A 16,493-nucleotide genomic window follows, 5' to 3' on the forward strand; every position below is an offset into this window, starting at 1 on the left:
TGCCTAGGTTTTCTTCAAGGGTTTTTATGGTTTTGGGTTTTACATTTAAGTCTTTAATCCATCTTGAGTTAGTTTTAGCATAAGGTTTAAGGAAGGGGTCCAGTTTTAGTTTTCTGCATATGACTAGCCAGTTTTCCCAGCACCATGTATTGAATAGGAGCTTATTTCTCCATTGCTTGTTTTTGTCAGGTTTGTCAAAGATCAGATGGTTGTAGATATATGGTGTCATTTCTGAGGTCTTTCTTCTGTTCCATTGGTCTGTCTATCTGTTTTGGGACCAGTACCATGCTGTTTTGGTCACTGTAGCCTTGTAGTATAGTTTGAAGTGCTTGATGCCTCTGGCTTTGTTCTTTTTGCTTAGGATTATCTTGGCTATACAGGGTCTTCTTTAATTCCATATGAAATTTAAAGTAGTTGTTTTTTCTAATTCTGTGAAGAATGTCAATGGTAGTTTGATGGAAGTAGCATTTAATCTACAAATTACTTTGGGCAGTATGGCCAATTTCACAATATTGATTCTTCCTATCCATGAGGATGGAATGTTTTCCATTTTTTTGTGTCCTGTCTTAATTCCTTGAGCAGTGGTTTATAGTTCTCCTTGAAGAGGTCCTTCACATCCTTGTTAGCTGTATTCCTAGGTATTTTATTATCTTTGTAGCTATTGTGAATGGGAGTTTATTCATGATTTGGCTCTCTGCTTATCTATTATTGATGTAAAGGAATGCTTGTGATTTTTGCACATTGATTTTGTATCCTGAGACTGCTGAAGTTGCTTATCAGTTTAGGGAGTTTCTGGGCTGACATGACGGGGTATTCTTAATATACAATCATGTCATCTGCAAACAGAGAAAATTTGACTTCCTATCTTCCTATTTGAATACACTTAATTTCTTTATCTTGCCTGATTGCCCTGTCCAGAATTTCTAATACTATATTGAATAGGAGTGGTGAGAGAGGGCATCTTTGTCTTGTATCGGTTTTCAAAGGGAGTGCTTCTAGCTTTTGCCCATTCAATATGATATTGGTTGTAGGTTTGTCATGAATAGCTCTTGTTATTTTGAGGTATGTTTCATCAATACTTAGTTTATTGAGAGTTTTTAACGTGAAGGGATGTTGAATTTATCAAAGGCCTTTTCTGCATCTATTGAGATAATCATGTGGTTTTGTCTTTGGTTCTGTTTATGTGATAGATTATGTTTATTGATTTGTCTGTGTTGAACCAGCTTTGCATCCCAGGGATGAAGCTGACTTGATTGTGGAGGATAAGATTTTTATGTGCTGCTGGATTTGGTTGGCCAGTATTTGATCGAGGATTTTCGCTTTGATGTTCATCATGGATACTGGCATGAAGTTTTCTTTTTTTATTGTGTCTCTTTCCAGTTTCAGTATCAGGATGATGCTGGCTCCATAAAATTAGTTAGGGAGGAGTCCTTCCTTTTCAGTTGTTTGGAATAGTTCCAGAAGGAATGGTACCATCTTCTCTTTGTACCTCTGGTAGAATTCAGCTGTGAATCCATCTGGTCCTGGGCTTTTTTCGGTTGGTAGGCTATTAATTACTGCTTCAATTTCAGAACTTGTTATTGGTCTATTCAGTAACTTTACTTCTTCCTGGTTTAGACTTGGGAGACTGTATATGTCCGGGAATTTATCCATTTCTTCAGATTTTCTAGTTGATTTGCATAGAGGTGTTCGTATAGTATTTATATACTATACTATATATTTAGAAATATAGTATTTTCTGATGGTAGTTTGTATTTTTGTGGGGTCAATGGTGATATCCCCTTTATAACTTTTTATTGTGTCTATTTGATTCTTCTCTCTTTTCTTCTTTATTAGTCTAGCTAGTGGTTTATCTATTTTTTTTTCCCCAAAAAATTAGCTCCTGGACTCATTGCTTTTTTGGAGGGTTTTTTTTGCGTCTCTATCACCTTCAATTCTGCTCTGATCTTAGTTATTTCTTGTCTTCTGCTAGCTATTGGATTAATTTGCTCATGCCTCTCTAGCTATTTTAATTCTGATGTTAGTGTGTTGACTTGAGATCTTTCTAGTTTTCTGATGTGGGCATTTAGTGTTATAAATTTCCTTCTTAACACTGCTTTAGCTGTGTCCCAGAGATTCTGGTACATTGTCTCTGCTCTTTGGTTTCAAAGAACATCTTGATTTCTGCCTTAATTTCATTATTTACCCAGGAGTCCTTCAGAAGTAGTTGTTCAATTTCCATGTAATTGCATGGTTTTCAGTGAGTTTCTTAATCCTGAATTCTAAATTGATTGCACTGTGGTCTGAGAGACTGTTATGATTTCAGTTCTTTTGCATTTGACAAGGAGTGTTTTACTTCCAATTATGTGGTCAATTTCATAATCAGTGCCATGTGGCACTGAGAAGAATGTATATTCTGTTGATTTGGGGTAGAGAGTTCTGTAGATGTCTATTAGGTACACTCGATCTGGAGCTGAGTTCAGTCCTGAATATCTTTGTTAATTTTCTGTCTTATTGATCTGTCTAATATTGACATTGGGGTGTTGAAGTCTCTCACTATTACTGTGTGTAGAGACCTACAAAGAGACTTATTAGAACTTGTTTTATGAATCTCGGTGCTCTTGTATTGGGTGCATATATATTTAGAATAGTTAGCTTTTCTTGTTGAATTGTTCCCTTTACCATTATGTAATGCCCGTCTTTGTCTTTTTTGATCTTTGTAGGTTTAAAGTCTGTTTTGTCAAAGACTAGGATTGCAACCGCTGCTTTTTTTGCTTTCCATTTGCTTGGTAAATTTTCCACCATTCCTTTATTTCAAGCCTATGTGTGACTTTGCATGTGAGATGGGTCTCCTGAATACAGCACACTGATGGGTCTTGACTCGTCATTCAGTTTGCCAGTCTGTGTCTTTTAATTGGGCCATTTAGCCCATTTAAATTTAAGGTTATTTTTATGTGTGAATTTGATCCTGTCATTATGATACTCTTTGGTTCTTTTGCACACTAGTTGATACAGTTTCTTCATAGAGTCATTGGCCTTTATATTTTGGTATGTTTTTGCAGTGGTTAGTACTGGATTTCATTTCCATATTTAATGCCCCTTTCAGGAGCTTTTGCAAAGCAGGCCTGGTGGTAACAAAATGTCTCAGCATTTGCTTGTCTGTAAAGGATTTTATTTCTCCTTTGCTTATTAAGCTTAGTTTGGCTGGATATGAAATTCTGGGTTGAAAATTATTTTCTTTAAGAATGTTAAATATTGGACCCCAATCTCTTCTGGCTTGTAGAGTTTCTGCTGAGGAGTCTGCTGTTAGTCTGATGGACTTCCCTTTGTAGGTAACCTGACCTTTCTCTCTGGCTGCCCTTAACATTTTTTCCTTCATTTTGACCTTGGAGAATCTGATGATTATGTATCTTGGGGTTGATCTTCTCATGGAGTATCTTAGTGGTGTGTTCTATATTTCCTGAATTTGCATGTTGGCCTTTCTTGCTAGGTTGGGGAAGTTCTCCTGGATAATATCCTGAAGTGTGTTTTCCACCTTGTTTCCATTCTCCCTGTCTCTTCCAGGTACTCTAATTAATTGTAGGTTTGGTCTTTTTACAAAGTCCCATATTTCTTGGAGGCTTTGTTCATTCCTTTTCATTCATTTTTTTCTCTAGTCTTGTCTGCATGCAAGACTAGAGAAAAAAGAATACTTTATTTGAGCAAGATAGTCTTCCAATTCTGATATCCTTTCTTCCACTTGGTTGATTCAGCTATTGGTATTTGTGCATGCATCACGAAGTTCTTGTGCTGTGTTTTTCAGCTCCAGCAGGTCATTTATGTTCCTTTCTAAACTCGTTATTCTAGTTAGCAGCTCCTCTAACCTTTTATTAAGGCTCTTAGCTTCTTTGCCTTGGGTTAGAACATGCTCCTTTAGCTCAGCATAGTTTTTTATTACCCATCTTCTGAAGCCTACTTCTGTGAATTTATTCATCTCATCATCCGTCCAGTTCTGCACCCTTGTTGTAGAGGCATTGCCATCATTTGGAGGAGAAAAGGCACTCTGGCCTTTTGGGTTTTTAGCATTTTATCATTGATCGTTTCTCATCTTCACGAGTTTGTCTAGTTACGATCTTTGAGGCTGCTGACCCTTGGATGAGGTTTTTTATGGGGCCTTTTTTGTTGTTGTTGATGCTGTTGTTGTTGCTTTCTGTTTGTTTGTTTTCCAATGGCCAGTTCCCTCTTCTGTAGGGCTAATGTGGTTTGCTGGGGGTTCACTTCAGACCCTATTCATCTGATTTGCTTCCATGCCTGGAGATGTCACTCAAGGAGACTGGAGAACAGCAAAGATGGGTGCTTGCTCCTTCTTCTGGGATCTCTGACCTCAAGGGTCACCAACCTGATGCCAGTAGGATCACTCCTGTATAGGGTGTCTGACAACCCTATTGTTGGAGGGTCTCACCCAGTTGGGTGGCATGGGGAATAGGACCCATTTAACGAATCACTTTGACTGTCCCTTGGTGGAGGGAGTGTGTTTCGCTAGGGAGAAACCCACTTGTCTGGGCTGCCCAGATTCCTCAGAACTACCTGGAAGAAAGGCTGAGTCTGCTGGTCTGCAGAGACCGAGGCCACCCCTTCCCCTAGGGACTCAGGCCCAGGGAGATCCATTTTCTGTCCCCGAGCCTCTGGCTGGAGTTATTGGAGTTGCTGCAGAGAAGCCTCACCCAGTGAGGATGAATGGGTCAGGTTCAAGCCTGAGGAGGCACTCTGGCAGCAGTCTGCCACACCTAGTGTGTTGGGCTACAGGGGACAAGTCTTGGGACCAAACTCTCCAGCTTTCCTGGCTCCAGCAGGGGAAAAGCGTGGCCTGGAGCTATAGGAATGGATGTTGCCCTTCCCCCACCCAGGGAGCTTAGCATGTTAGGCAGTTGTGCCTCCCAGGGCTGGCTGCTGCCCTTCCACCAAGGGGCATAAATGGCTTAGACAGCAGGCAGCCACAGCTGTGGTGCTGGTCGCTCCTCCCCCTGGGAGCTTGGCAGGCTTCAGCAGGTTCCAGCTGAGAGGCTGCTGAGAATCTCTGTAGCTCTGGGGTTGGGATGCTTGGTGCCCGTAGCATGGTTTGTAAGTAGGGTCTTCTGATCCATGGGTTGCACATTTCCATGAAAAAAAGTACAGTTTTCCCGGCTGTGTTGCATGCTCACTCACTGCCTCCCTTGGCTCGGGGGTGGGGGCTTCCCACGCCCTGTGTGGCTCTCAGGTGGGCCGCACCACACTGCTCTTCCCCTCCGTGGATCACGCCAGCCAACTAGTCAGTTCTGATGAGAAAACCTGATACTTCAGTTGTGGTGAAGGATTCACACGCTTATTAGGTTTCTTTTCAATGAGAGCCTCTGTTTCTAGTTGGCCATCTTGATCCCGCCCTCCAAAAACTGAATTTGAAACACACTTCATATTAATAGTCACGAGTGTGTCAAACCCAGTTTTATGGGAGGCTGGATACAGAAGTGGCTTAACATTTCATAGTTGATTAGAACAAGATAAAAATAGTATTTTCACATTTATTTGTCTAAAATTACAGGATTGATTTCTATCTGAGTAGTCATAATTGTGACTAAATGCTTGGTGACCTATTTTCTGGCACCTACATAAATAGTTGATGTAGTGATTTATAAAGCAAAAGAATAAGGAAAAAAGCAGTATTTTAACAACTTGCGACTGCCAAGAGAGTTTCCAATGATAAAACAGTTAAAAGTAAAATAATTGATAATCAATGGAAAACTCAGCCTCTGTTTAAATGTGGCAGCTTGAGATGGTCAATTTTAATCCAGTAAAACTATCTACTGAGGAATATTCAAAAGATTTAAGAAAAATGTGTTGACTGCTCAGAAGTAAAACATAATGTCAATTTTGACTTCCAGAAAACAAACTTTCAGTAGTGGGAGAGAGGAATGTTAAAAGCAATTCCTACAGAATTTTCCTTATTTTATTAAAGAAAAGAGAGTATACCATATCTTGTTCTTGGAATCCTCTTTTGTAGATGAAGATACTTTCATAAAATTTAAACTGACACTATTCATGAAGCTCCCTTCCAGTATCTTTGAGATACTTCAACATCTCAAACATGTTAAATTATTTAAATTGGCATTACATAATTGTATTACACCAAGTATCAGTAAGAAATTTTGCCAGAAAATAAGCCACAGGAAGTTTGAGTAAGTTTTTCACCCAATAAAGTATCAATTTGTTGAATATCTGAGAATAACATTTAGGACTCAGGACGGATGTATATTATAAGCTATTGCTGTAACAAATTAAAATTGACACCATTTGGAAAGGTATATTATAATCTTTAGCTATTCACCTTTTAAAAATGTTGTTTTCTTTTAATTCAGACAGTATACATTATCTTGACTTCCTCTAACATTTAGCTTTCTATTTGTGTTTGCTTTCTTTCTCCCGACTTGCCCTGGGAATTTGTTTGACTGGTAATTCTCTTGTTTTTGCCCATTTGGTTTATCCTCCACTTGTTCCATCCCCTCAACCTACAGAAAAATGCATTTCCCTTCTGACAACCTAAAAATAAAATAAAGCATTAGGCTACTACAATTACCATATTCTCATAGTTTTGCTATCTTTTCTTTTCCTGACAACCCACAAGCCTCTATGCTAACCTCGGTTCCTCCCTGCTCCCCAAGCACTCTACCTGAGTGTCTCCAGAGACTGTCACTCACTCACAAAATTGATAGGCTTTTATTTTCTAGTTTTTGAATACTTCAGCTTTGGAAGGGAACGCGTTGCTCTACAGACCATGCCTCTCTTTCTTTCTGTTACCACTAATCTCTTGTAAGATTGAAATATTTGCACTTGAGGAATAAGACAATGTATTCTTAACCGCATTAGGCTGAAATATTTCCCTGATAGAGCAACTCTACATAAGTTCCCCTTCCTATTTTTACCGAATTTTCCCCACCTGCCTTTACCTTCTTACATTTGCTTCCCCTTTTCATCTTCTCTTTTTTTTTTTTTTTTTCTGTTCTTGGTCAAATTGTAATTCTCATTCTGATCTGGTATTCAGTGGATGGAAGTACTGGAATGTTAACATGAGCAATGATGCAACACCTGCATCTCAGACCAGTGCAAGAAAAAATCATCCCTGGCTGTCAAGACTTGTATGTAGGCTAACTGTGAGGATGAGATAATTGTCTATTGGGGGAGCATAGGTCATGCTTCTGTGGTCACTGCCCAAAGCTTATCCCAATTGTAGGCTTCTCTGGGTGCACACAGATATTCAAGGAGCTCCAGGCCAAAGAATGAAGTTCAGCCATAGTAGTTCACATGGCAGCAGTCATTTCACAGCAGATTCCCAGCCCATTTAAGGGACATTAAGAGGTTGCAGGACCTTTGAGAGGATTCACAACCCAAGATTAGTATTTGGAGGTCTAGGGTTAGAGTGCATTTTCAGTGGAGAATGAAATGCTGTATAGGTATGTCAGAGGCCCAAATACAAGACCTAGGAGATCTACACTGAAGCCTTCCGAGTAAGTGAGAGTTTTTCTGTTGTGCCTCCATTTCAAATGCCACTTTTATGGTTTTTGAGTATTATGATAATTAATTCTTATTGTTCCTAGAATCAGATAGATACTGTTGTGAAAGCTCTGTCCCTTAAGGGGTCATGAACCAGAGTTCTGACTGGCTCATGGATTCTTAATATGCTTTATTGACTTGTGATTTTTTCAACATCAGGGAAGGATAAGTGCCTCCTGGAAAAATAAAATTTTCACTAAGCATCTTTTTCTGTCCCTTCTCAATTCTAATATTTCCTTTTGCTGTGGCAACCAATATAGTTATTTATCAGGGAAACTTACCCCAGGCCTTATCTACTTTGATATTTTATAAAGTCATTTAACTACAGACATCTAGCAACCCTCCATGTTAGGCTATGAAGATTGTAAGTTTCCTATATCTTACATTACATTAGAATGACGGTGAATAGTTGAGACGACATGGCCCTTCTATTAATACTCCGTAATAATGATCTCCGCTATGTGTCTATGAAGTGATTCTCACTGAATGGCCAATAGAAGTAACCAAGAACACTGGGAAGAGTCCAGGACTTGGATTCAGGTATCTGGCTACTACTCCAAGCTCTACAAATGACTAAGTATGTGCGAGCATGGGCTACTGAGCCCATCTCTAGGCCTTGGATTTTATATCTCTTAGGATAAGGGTTAGCCACCAGATAGCTAAGATCATTCATTCAAAGTGTATAAGTGCCAGATGAGATAGAACAATAAAGGAGTGTCATGTGTAAAAGGAGAAAATAGGAAACAGCTATAGTTGCTGCAATGCATAAATGCTGCTTCATACACTTACATATATAGTATCCACCTAACCTACTATGTGTGTGTAAGGGGGTGGTATTGGGAAAGATGAAATCGTGGAATAATTCTTGGAAGAGGAGGTAAATGAGCCGCATCTAAAGGCTAAGTAAAAATTAACATGATGAAATGTGAATGAGAATATTCCCCAGGCAGAAAGAACATCATTGCATGCAGTGGTATGGTGGGTGACACCTGCATAAAGTGTTCATTTCTGGGGTACAGAGGATAGGGAAAAGTCAGTGTAAGTGGGCAAACAGGAGACAGATCCTGAAGAGCTATTCAGCCCTTGCAAGTGGCTGGGCTTCATGCTGAAGGCATTAGGAAGTTACTGGTGATCTAAAGAAGGAAATAGCATGGTCAGACTTGTGGGCTGTTTGTTTGTTTGTGTTTTTGAGACAGGGTCTCACTCTGTCACCTGGGCTGGAGTGCAGTGGCACGATCTCAGCTCACTGCAACCTCTGCCTCTAGTGATCTTCCCACCTCAGCCTCCCGAGTAGCTAGGACCACAGGCACACCACCACACCCAGCAAATTTTGGTATTTTTAGTAGACACAGGGTTTCGCCATGTTGTCCAGACTGGTCTTGAACTTCTGAACTCAAGTGATCTGCCCAACTTGGCCTCCCGAAATGCTGGGATTACAGGCGTGAGCCACAGTGCCTGGCCCAGACTTGTGTTTTTGAAGATCCCTGTGGCTGCAGGGTGGAGAATGAGTTTGAAGAAGCAAAGCTGCAGAGTAGGGAGACAGATAAGCATGAGAAATTAGGAATGTCTACAGTACAGCAATAGAGTAGAACTAGGAAGAAGTGGATGAATCTGAACTATATTGAGGAAGTAGAATCAACAGGTCATGAGAACTGTACTTTTTATGTCCATATATTGAAATAGTGTTTTGTATTGTAAAGTAAGCTTTAGCTGATTAAAAAACCAAATATTTTCTAAGTCTAATTATGAAATCTTGAGAACTTTCAGCCATTTGTTTGAAAATTTGATTTTTTTTACATAATATAACTTTCTTGCATTGATATTTTTGGCTTTTAGTTTACTTCCATTCCCATCAGTATGATTGTTAAATCCCTAGTCATTTATGCAGATATTATATATTTTGAATATTCTTAAACAAAATTCCACAAAGTCTAGGATTTTTCTAACTTAGGTTAATCTGTTTGTGCTTAATTGAGCTCCTACTATGTGCTTAGCATGCTCTTTTAACTTCTTAAAAAAGGAAAAAAACACTTTGATACTTCTTTGAAAAGTGGAGAAAAACTTTTCCATCTCTAGGGCATAGTATCACTAACTGATGCTTAGTGGGAACCAGAAATCCTCACCTGTTCACCATATCTTCTCCCAGTGAAGTACCTGCCAAATTTACTTCTTCTTTTTCACTGGCAAATTAAACTCATCAAAACTGCCTTTTCAATTCTTTCTAACTAGAAACAAGCAGCAGTGTTCCAGCATTCTTTATCATACACTGACATCTGGTGGCCAAACAGAGCATTAAGAAACACTCCAGTGGGTTCTTATATCCCTGTAAACATACTACAATTTATATATGTACTATGGACTCAAATCCAAGGGATAAAAATATGGATAGTGTGTAGTCATCCTTCAAAAAGTGTTTACTCTACCTATGGCAACCTTTTGAAGAGTAATGTTATGCAATGCAAGTCCAGTTAATTCTTAAAACCATTCCTACCCCTGGGATGGTGATAAAGATGGATGCAATACACGTGAGCTTATAGGAAGAGGAGTGCAAGGTAGGGTGGTGAGTCGAGGCTGGTTCTGCTGGGTGCTTGGGGACCAGGTTAGGCATCGTCATAGACAACATAGTCTTCACTGCTTCCTGAGCTATACTGCTTCACTTTCCAGGATCCATCTTTTCTGCCCAGAAATCTCTTTCTGGGTTATTGACACCTCTCATATAGGTTATTGACTCCTCTGATGTTGCTTCTAAACAGCTTTTCTTTTCTAAGATTTTATAAATCTAGGAGTATTTTCTGATAGAATCATTTACCTTTCAATTTTTTTACAGTTGCTTTAGGAAATATTCCAAAACAATTTACTTTTCTCTTGCACATTTCAATCGGTAAATACAGATCTCTAAAAATTGTTGAGCAAATAAAAGAATGAAATTTGAGGTACTATTTTTTATAATTGCAATTTATATCATGATTTTTTGACCGCCTATCAGGTTTAATCTGAATTATTGTATTCCCAATCTTGTGTTATTTCTTGAGGCAGGGAAAAATGTAAGAATTTGTTTTCTTCCTAGTGTGACTAATTTTTGCTTTTGAGATTCTTTAGGTCTGATTGACAGATTTTTTAGGTCTGATTTCACCTTTATTTCAAGTTAGTACCAAATATAATAATGAATACTGATGTAATTGATTATGATATTTAAAATTGTCTAACATTGATGGGAAGTATAATTTCGATTGTCACTTATCTATTAGTTATACTTTTTCAAATTTGGGACCCAAATAAGGCCACTTATCTAGTGAACTCTTTACTAGAGAAATGTGGTTTAGTTAAAACTTTTGATTCTTTAATCTTTAAATACATTTAATACTTTAGTCTTTCTGTGTGATTTCTTATGTTAGTACTGCTAATCTTTACTTTACCCTTCAGAATTATGACTTCTCGTGTGTTTCCTATGTTATACTGCTGGGAATGTGATAGGGAGTTACTTAAATGTTCTAAGATTTAGGTTGATTCAGTGGTGAGGTAAACTACACACACACACACACACACACACACACACACACACACACACACACATGCAACAACTGCCCCTCCCTCTGAAGCATCCATTTGGATTTTTCAACCATAGTCCTCAACGTACTTCCTGAACTTCTTTTCCAGCAGAATATTATGGGAACTTCACTATAACTTATTAGGTTCTACTCTTTATTTCCCCAAATGTTCTCTGATACTGTCTTTTTTCTGATTGTGTAAATTCATTGAGCTGAGGCTATAGAAAAACAATTACTCATATGCACATAAGAATAGCAGGTACCCAACATAACTGAGAACATAAATAGTCAGTTGTGGATTGTCCTGGTTACATTGGCCATGCTAAACAATGATGGGACAGCGTTGCATAGGGCAGAGAACAAGCTTGTGTTTGAATCTTACCAAATAACTCTTCCTTTTGTGCCTCTGTTTCTTCATCTATAAAAGGAGATAATAATGCTGACTCCAAGATGGTGGTAATTTTGTGGGATGAACATTTATATGTGTCTAATCTATAGTAGGCACTCACAAATGCTAGTTTTCTTCTTCTCCTACCCCTCTTAATAGTCGTGTTGGCCAGACATGTTTCATCCAGATTCAGCTGTGAAGCTATTCCCTAGAAAAGCCCTGGAAAGGATCCAGTTTCAGCATTCTACTTATGGCTAGCCAATTTTCCCAGCACCATTTATTAAATAGGGAATCCTTTCCCCATTTCTTGTTTTTGTCAGGTTTGTCAAAGATCAGATGGCTGTAGATGTGTGGTATTATTTCTGAGGGCTCTGTTCTGTTCAATTGGTCTATATCTCTGTTTTGGTACTAATACTGTACTGTTTTGGTTACTGTAGCCTTGTAGTATAGTTGGAAGTCAGGTAGCGTGACGCCTCCAGCTTTGTTCTTTTGGCTTAGGATTGTCTTGGCAATGCAGGGTCTTTTTTGGTTCCATATGAACTTTAAAGCAGTTTTTTCCAATTCTGTGAAGAAAGTCATTGGTAGCTTAATGGGGATGGCATTGAATCTATAAATTACCTTGGGCAGTATGGTCGTTTTCACAATATTGATTCTTCCTATCCATGAGCATGGTATGTTCTTCCATTTGTTTGTGTCCTCTTTTATTTCACTGAACAGTGGTTTGTAGTTCTGCTTGAAGAGGTCCTTCACATCCCTTGTAAGTTGGATTCCTAGGTATTTTATTCTCTTGGAAGCTATTGTGAATGGGAGTTCATTCATAATTTGGCTCTCTGTTTGTCTGTTATTGGTGTATAAGAATGCTTGTGATTTTTGCACATTAATTTTGTATCCTGAGACTTTGCTGAGGTTGGTTATCAGCTTAAGGAGATTTTGGGCTGAGACAATGGGGTTTTCTAAATATACAATCATGTCATCTGCAAACAGGGACAATTTGACTTCTTCTTTTCCTAACTGAATACCCTTTATTTCTTTCTCTAGCCAGAACTTTCCTTACTCCTTATACAAAAATTAATTCAAGATGAACTAGAGACTTAAATGTTAGACCTAAAACCATAAAAACCCTAGAAGAAAACCTAGGTAATACCATTCAGGACATAGGCATGGGCAAGGACTTCATGTCTAAAACACCAAAAGCAACGGCAGCAAAAGCCAAAATTGACAAATGGGATCTAATTGAACTAAAGAGCTTCTGCACAGCAAAAGAAACTACCATCAGAGTGAATAGGCACCCTACAGAATGGGAGAAAAATTTTACAATCTACTCATCTGGCAAAGGGCTAATATCCAGAACCTATAAGGAACTCAGTCAAATTTATAAGAAAAAAACAACCCCATGAAAAAGTGGGCAAAGGATATGAACAGACACTTCTCAAAAGAAGACATTCATACAGCCAACAGATGCACGAAAAAATGCTCATCATCACTCGCCATCAGAGAAATGCAAATCAAAACCACAATGAGATACCATCTCACACCAATTAGAATGACAATCATTAAAAAGTCAGGAAACAACAGGTGCTGGAGAGGATGTGGAGAAATAGGAACACTTTTACACTGTTGGTGGGACTGTAAACTAGTTCATCCATTGTGGAAAACAGTGTGGCAATTCCTCAAGGATCTAGAGCTAGAAATACCATATGACCCAGCCATCCCATTACTGAGGATATACCCAAAGGATTATAAGTCATGCTGCTATAAAGACACATGCACACGTATGTTTATTGCAGCACTATTCACAATAGCAAGGACTTGGAATCAACCCAAATGTCCATCAGTGACAGACTGGATTAAGAAAATGTGGCACATATACACCATGGAATACTATGCAGCCATAACAAAGGATGAGTTTGTGTCCTTTGTAGGGACATGGATGCAACTGGAAACCATCATTCGCAGCAAACTATCGCAGGAACAGAAAACCAAATACTGCATGTTCTCATTCATAGGTGGGAATTGAACAATGAGATCACTTGGACACAGGAAGGGGAACATCACACTTCGGGTCCTATTGTGGGGAGTCGGGGGGGAGGGATAGCATTATGAGATATACCTAGTGTCAATGACGAGTTGATGGGTGCAGCACACCAACATGGCACATGTATACGTATTTAACAATCCTGCACGTTGTGCACATGTACCCTAGAACTTAAAGTATAATTAAAAAAAAAAAAAAAGAAAAGAAAAAGATAAAAAAAAAAAAGCCCTGGGAAAAAGCTCCTGACTGAAAAGTTGTTATGCCACTAGACAGCAGCTATTGATATTATAATGTCATTTGTTCTCCCTTGGCTATAGCCAAACCCTAATGCATAGCAGACCTCAAAGAATGTCTGGCCAAAGCATAAAGCAATCTTGAGAGGCTGGCAATTCTATGTGACAGGATAAATTCCAAACAGATTCAATTACCTCTTGGTGCAAGAGTGACTCTTAATGTGAGACCTAAGAAGTCCAGTGTGAACACTAAGAATGAAAGTTTCTCCATTGTGTCTATTTGGGAATTCTTATTGCTTAAACAGCTTCTGACGCTGTGAATGCCATTTTTGGTTTCACATTAAATATGAGATTTCTTCTGGTTTGTTGGTCTCTGAAGATCGCTCAGCGAGCACCTGGAAGAAAGAGGAGCGAATGGCAGAAAGCGAGTAGGGATAAAGGAAGAAAAGATGACATAGACTGTGGTGCCTGATGAATCCAGGAACCACAGCCTGAAACAGTTTATCATATTTTAAACATGTGCTGTCCAAAAGATGCTGCCAAATAATCATGCAATCTAAGAATGTGCATGCTATGCAAATGCAGCTTGAAGACAGGTCCTGTCTCCCTCCCAACCAGATTGTCTCTTCCCCAAGTGTCCTCTGAAGGAATTTGAAACGGACATTGTTTGTTTTCCCGGTTTAGTGCTTTCCTCACTTTAGCAGATCCTATGAAAGGACCAGGAAAATATTATTTCTCCATCCATTCGTTTGAAAATCTCTCGCTGTTATCATTTACAACCTTAATCATGCTTCTTAAGCTTATTTGGGACACTGAGGTCTACACTGGTGATCGTCTGGGTATTATTTTCTTTTCCTTTCTTCTCTTAGTTTTGCATCTGTTTAAAAAGTTTTAAGATAATCTTTCACAAGTACACAGTATATAAAATATGTTGTCTTTGTTTGTTTGGGCTTCTGTAACAAAATGCCTTCGACTGAGTAATTTATAAACAATGGTAATTTATTGCTCATGGTTTTGGAGGCTAGGGAGTTCAGGATAGGTGTTGACAGACTCAGTTTCTTGTGAGGGCTCACTCTCTGCTTCAAAGATGGTGCCTTCTTACTGTGTCATCACATGGTGGAAGGGGCAGGGAGCCCCCTCAAGCCTCTTTTGTGAGGGTACTAATCCCATTGATAAGGATAGATCCCTCCATATATGGTCGCCCCACAAAGCCCACACCTCTTGATACTATCACTTTGGGTATTAAATTCCGACATATGAATTTTGAGGGCAAACAGACATTCAGACCATAGGATATTTGGACATTTTTCTACATCAAAATAAAAAACATAGATCTTTACATTTTACAGCTTCATTTCTTCTAGGAGATGCCCATACATATTACCTGAGGCTCCAAATGAATTTATAGTTGGGAGGTTTGAACTACAGGGTTTCCTAAGATATTTTCTGTGCCTACCCAAACTGACCAGATTTGCATGGAAGAATCGTTTTTTACTTTAAAACAAGTACGTGGCTAATTTTCTCAGGTGATGTACTTGAGAACTGAATCACTATGTAGAATTTTTGCACTAATTAATTTGAATATATATTTCAAAGATTTTAAGATCCCACATTTTTTTGTGTTTGGCACAAGTACTTAAGATAAAAATCGTCACTGACCAAATGTAAGTTTTCCATGGAACATTTTTCTTTTACAAAGGTCTGCCTCTGCCACAGATTTGAAGAAAGATGACATTTGTAGAGATCTGATGGAGTGGTAGATCTCTTTGGGAGGAGAAGATAACGCGGTTATCTGCCACCAACCCCCAGAGTGTGGCAGCCCTTTGGCCAGTGGATGCATGCTATTTTTATTTCCAGTTTCTCTCAAGTCTACATGTTGGAATCACTTTCAAAATCTGCATCAGCAAAATAAACTTAAAATGACACTAGGCGAGGCACACTTAATAAATATTACAACACCTAAGAAATTACTTTTCCTTAAATAGATAGGAAGAAACAAATTTATATTGAGAATATAAAACAACCTGAAAAAATATATTTATGTCAAAATGTTTATGATGTTTCTTTGAGTTGTGGTGAGCATAAATATTTTTTCCTATTTTTATTATTTTCCAAACTTTTTTCATGAATATTCTTCAATAAAAAATATACATGGTATTTGGGAAAAATTAAATCTGTTTGCAGATATGTTGCAAATATTAAAGTAGTATAAGGAACACTGGCATATTCTTTATGTAGATTCACTATTGTAAATATTTTATCATATTGGCTTGTCATTTGTATACATGTTTGCTCTTCTTCCATATATACACTCCTTAACTATTTTTAAGTGGATAAAATCAACTTTATTTTATATCCATGCATATACATACACAAATTTCAGAGAGTATTTCTTTGGTTCCATTAAGATTTATAGATTTATAAAAGGATTGCACCAGCGCTCCTGTAAGCTTGCTAGTTTTGCCTAGTTCAAATAATTATTAATTTAATGGAAGGCTCTGTATAACAAAATCTCTCCAAACATTGACTTTAGACAGTCATGGCCATGAAACATTGTGTCCCTGCAAATAATCACTAACCAAACTTGTACTAATTCATGCATGCCTATTCTCAATACCTGTATTAAAAAAAAAAAAAAACACCCACAAAATACAGTTAAATTTGTTCCTGGTGGATTATGAAATAATACTGAAAACTTTCTTTTCACTATTTTATGGAACTTTAAGAAACATTATTTAAAATATAAT

At 38.2% G+C, this 16,493-nt stretch overlaps 1 protein-coding gene across 6 annotated transcripts in view; it reads left to right on the forward strand.

The window, feature by feature from the left end:
- LOC105465339 (catenin alpha 2) overlaps positions 1-16,493 on the forward strand; it is a 1,482,339-nt gene that overhangs the window by 705,005 nt on the left and 760,841 nt on the right. The gene's annotated exons all lie outside the window — the stretch shown is intronic.

This window comes from Macaca nemestrina, chromosome 13, assembly GCF_043159975.1.
Source record: "Macaca nemestrina isolate mMacNem1 chromosome 13, mMacNem.hap1, whole genome shotgun sequence".
In the NCBI taxonomy this organism is placed as follows: domain Eukaryota; kingdom Metazoa; phylum Chordata; class Mammalia; order Primates; family Cercopithecidae; genus Macaca; species Macaca nemestrina.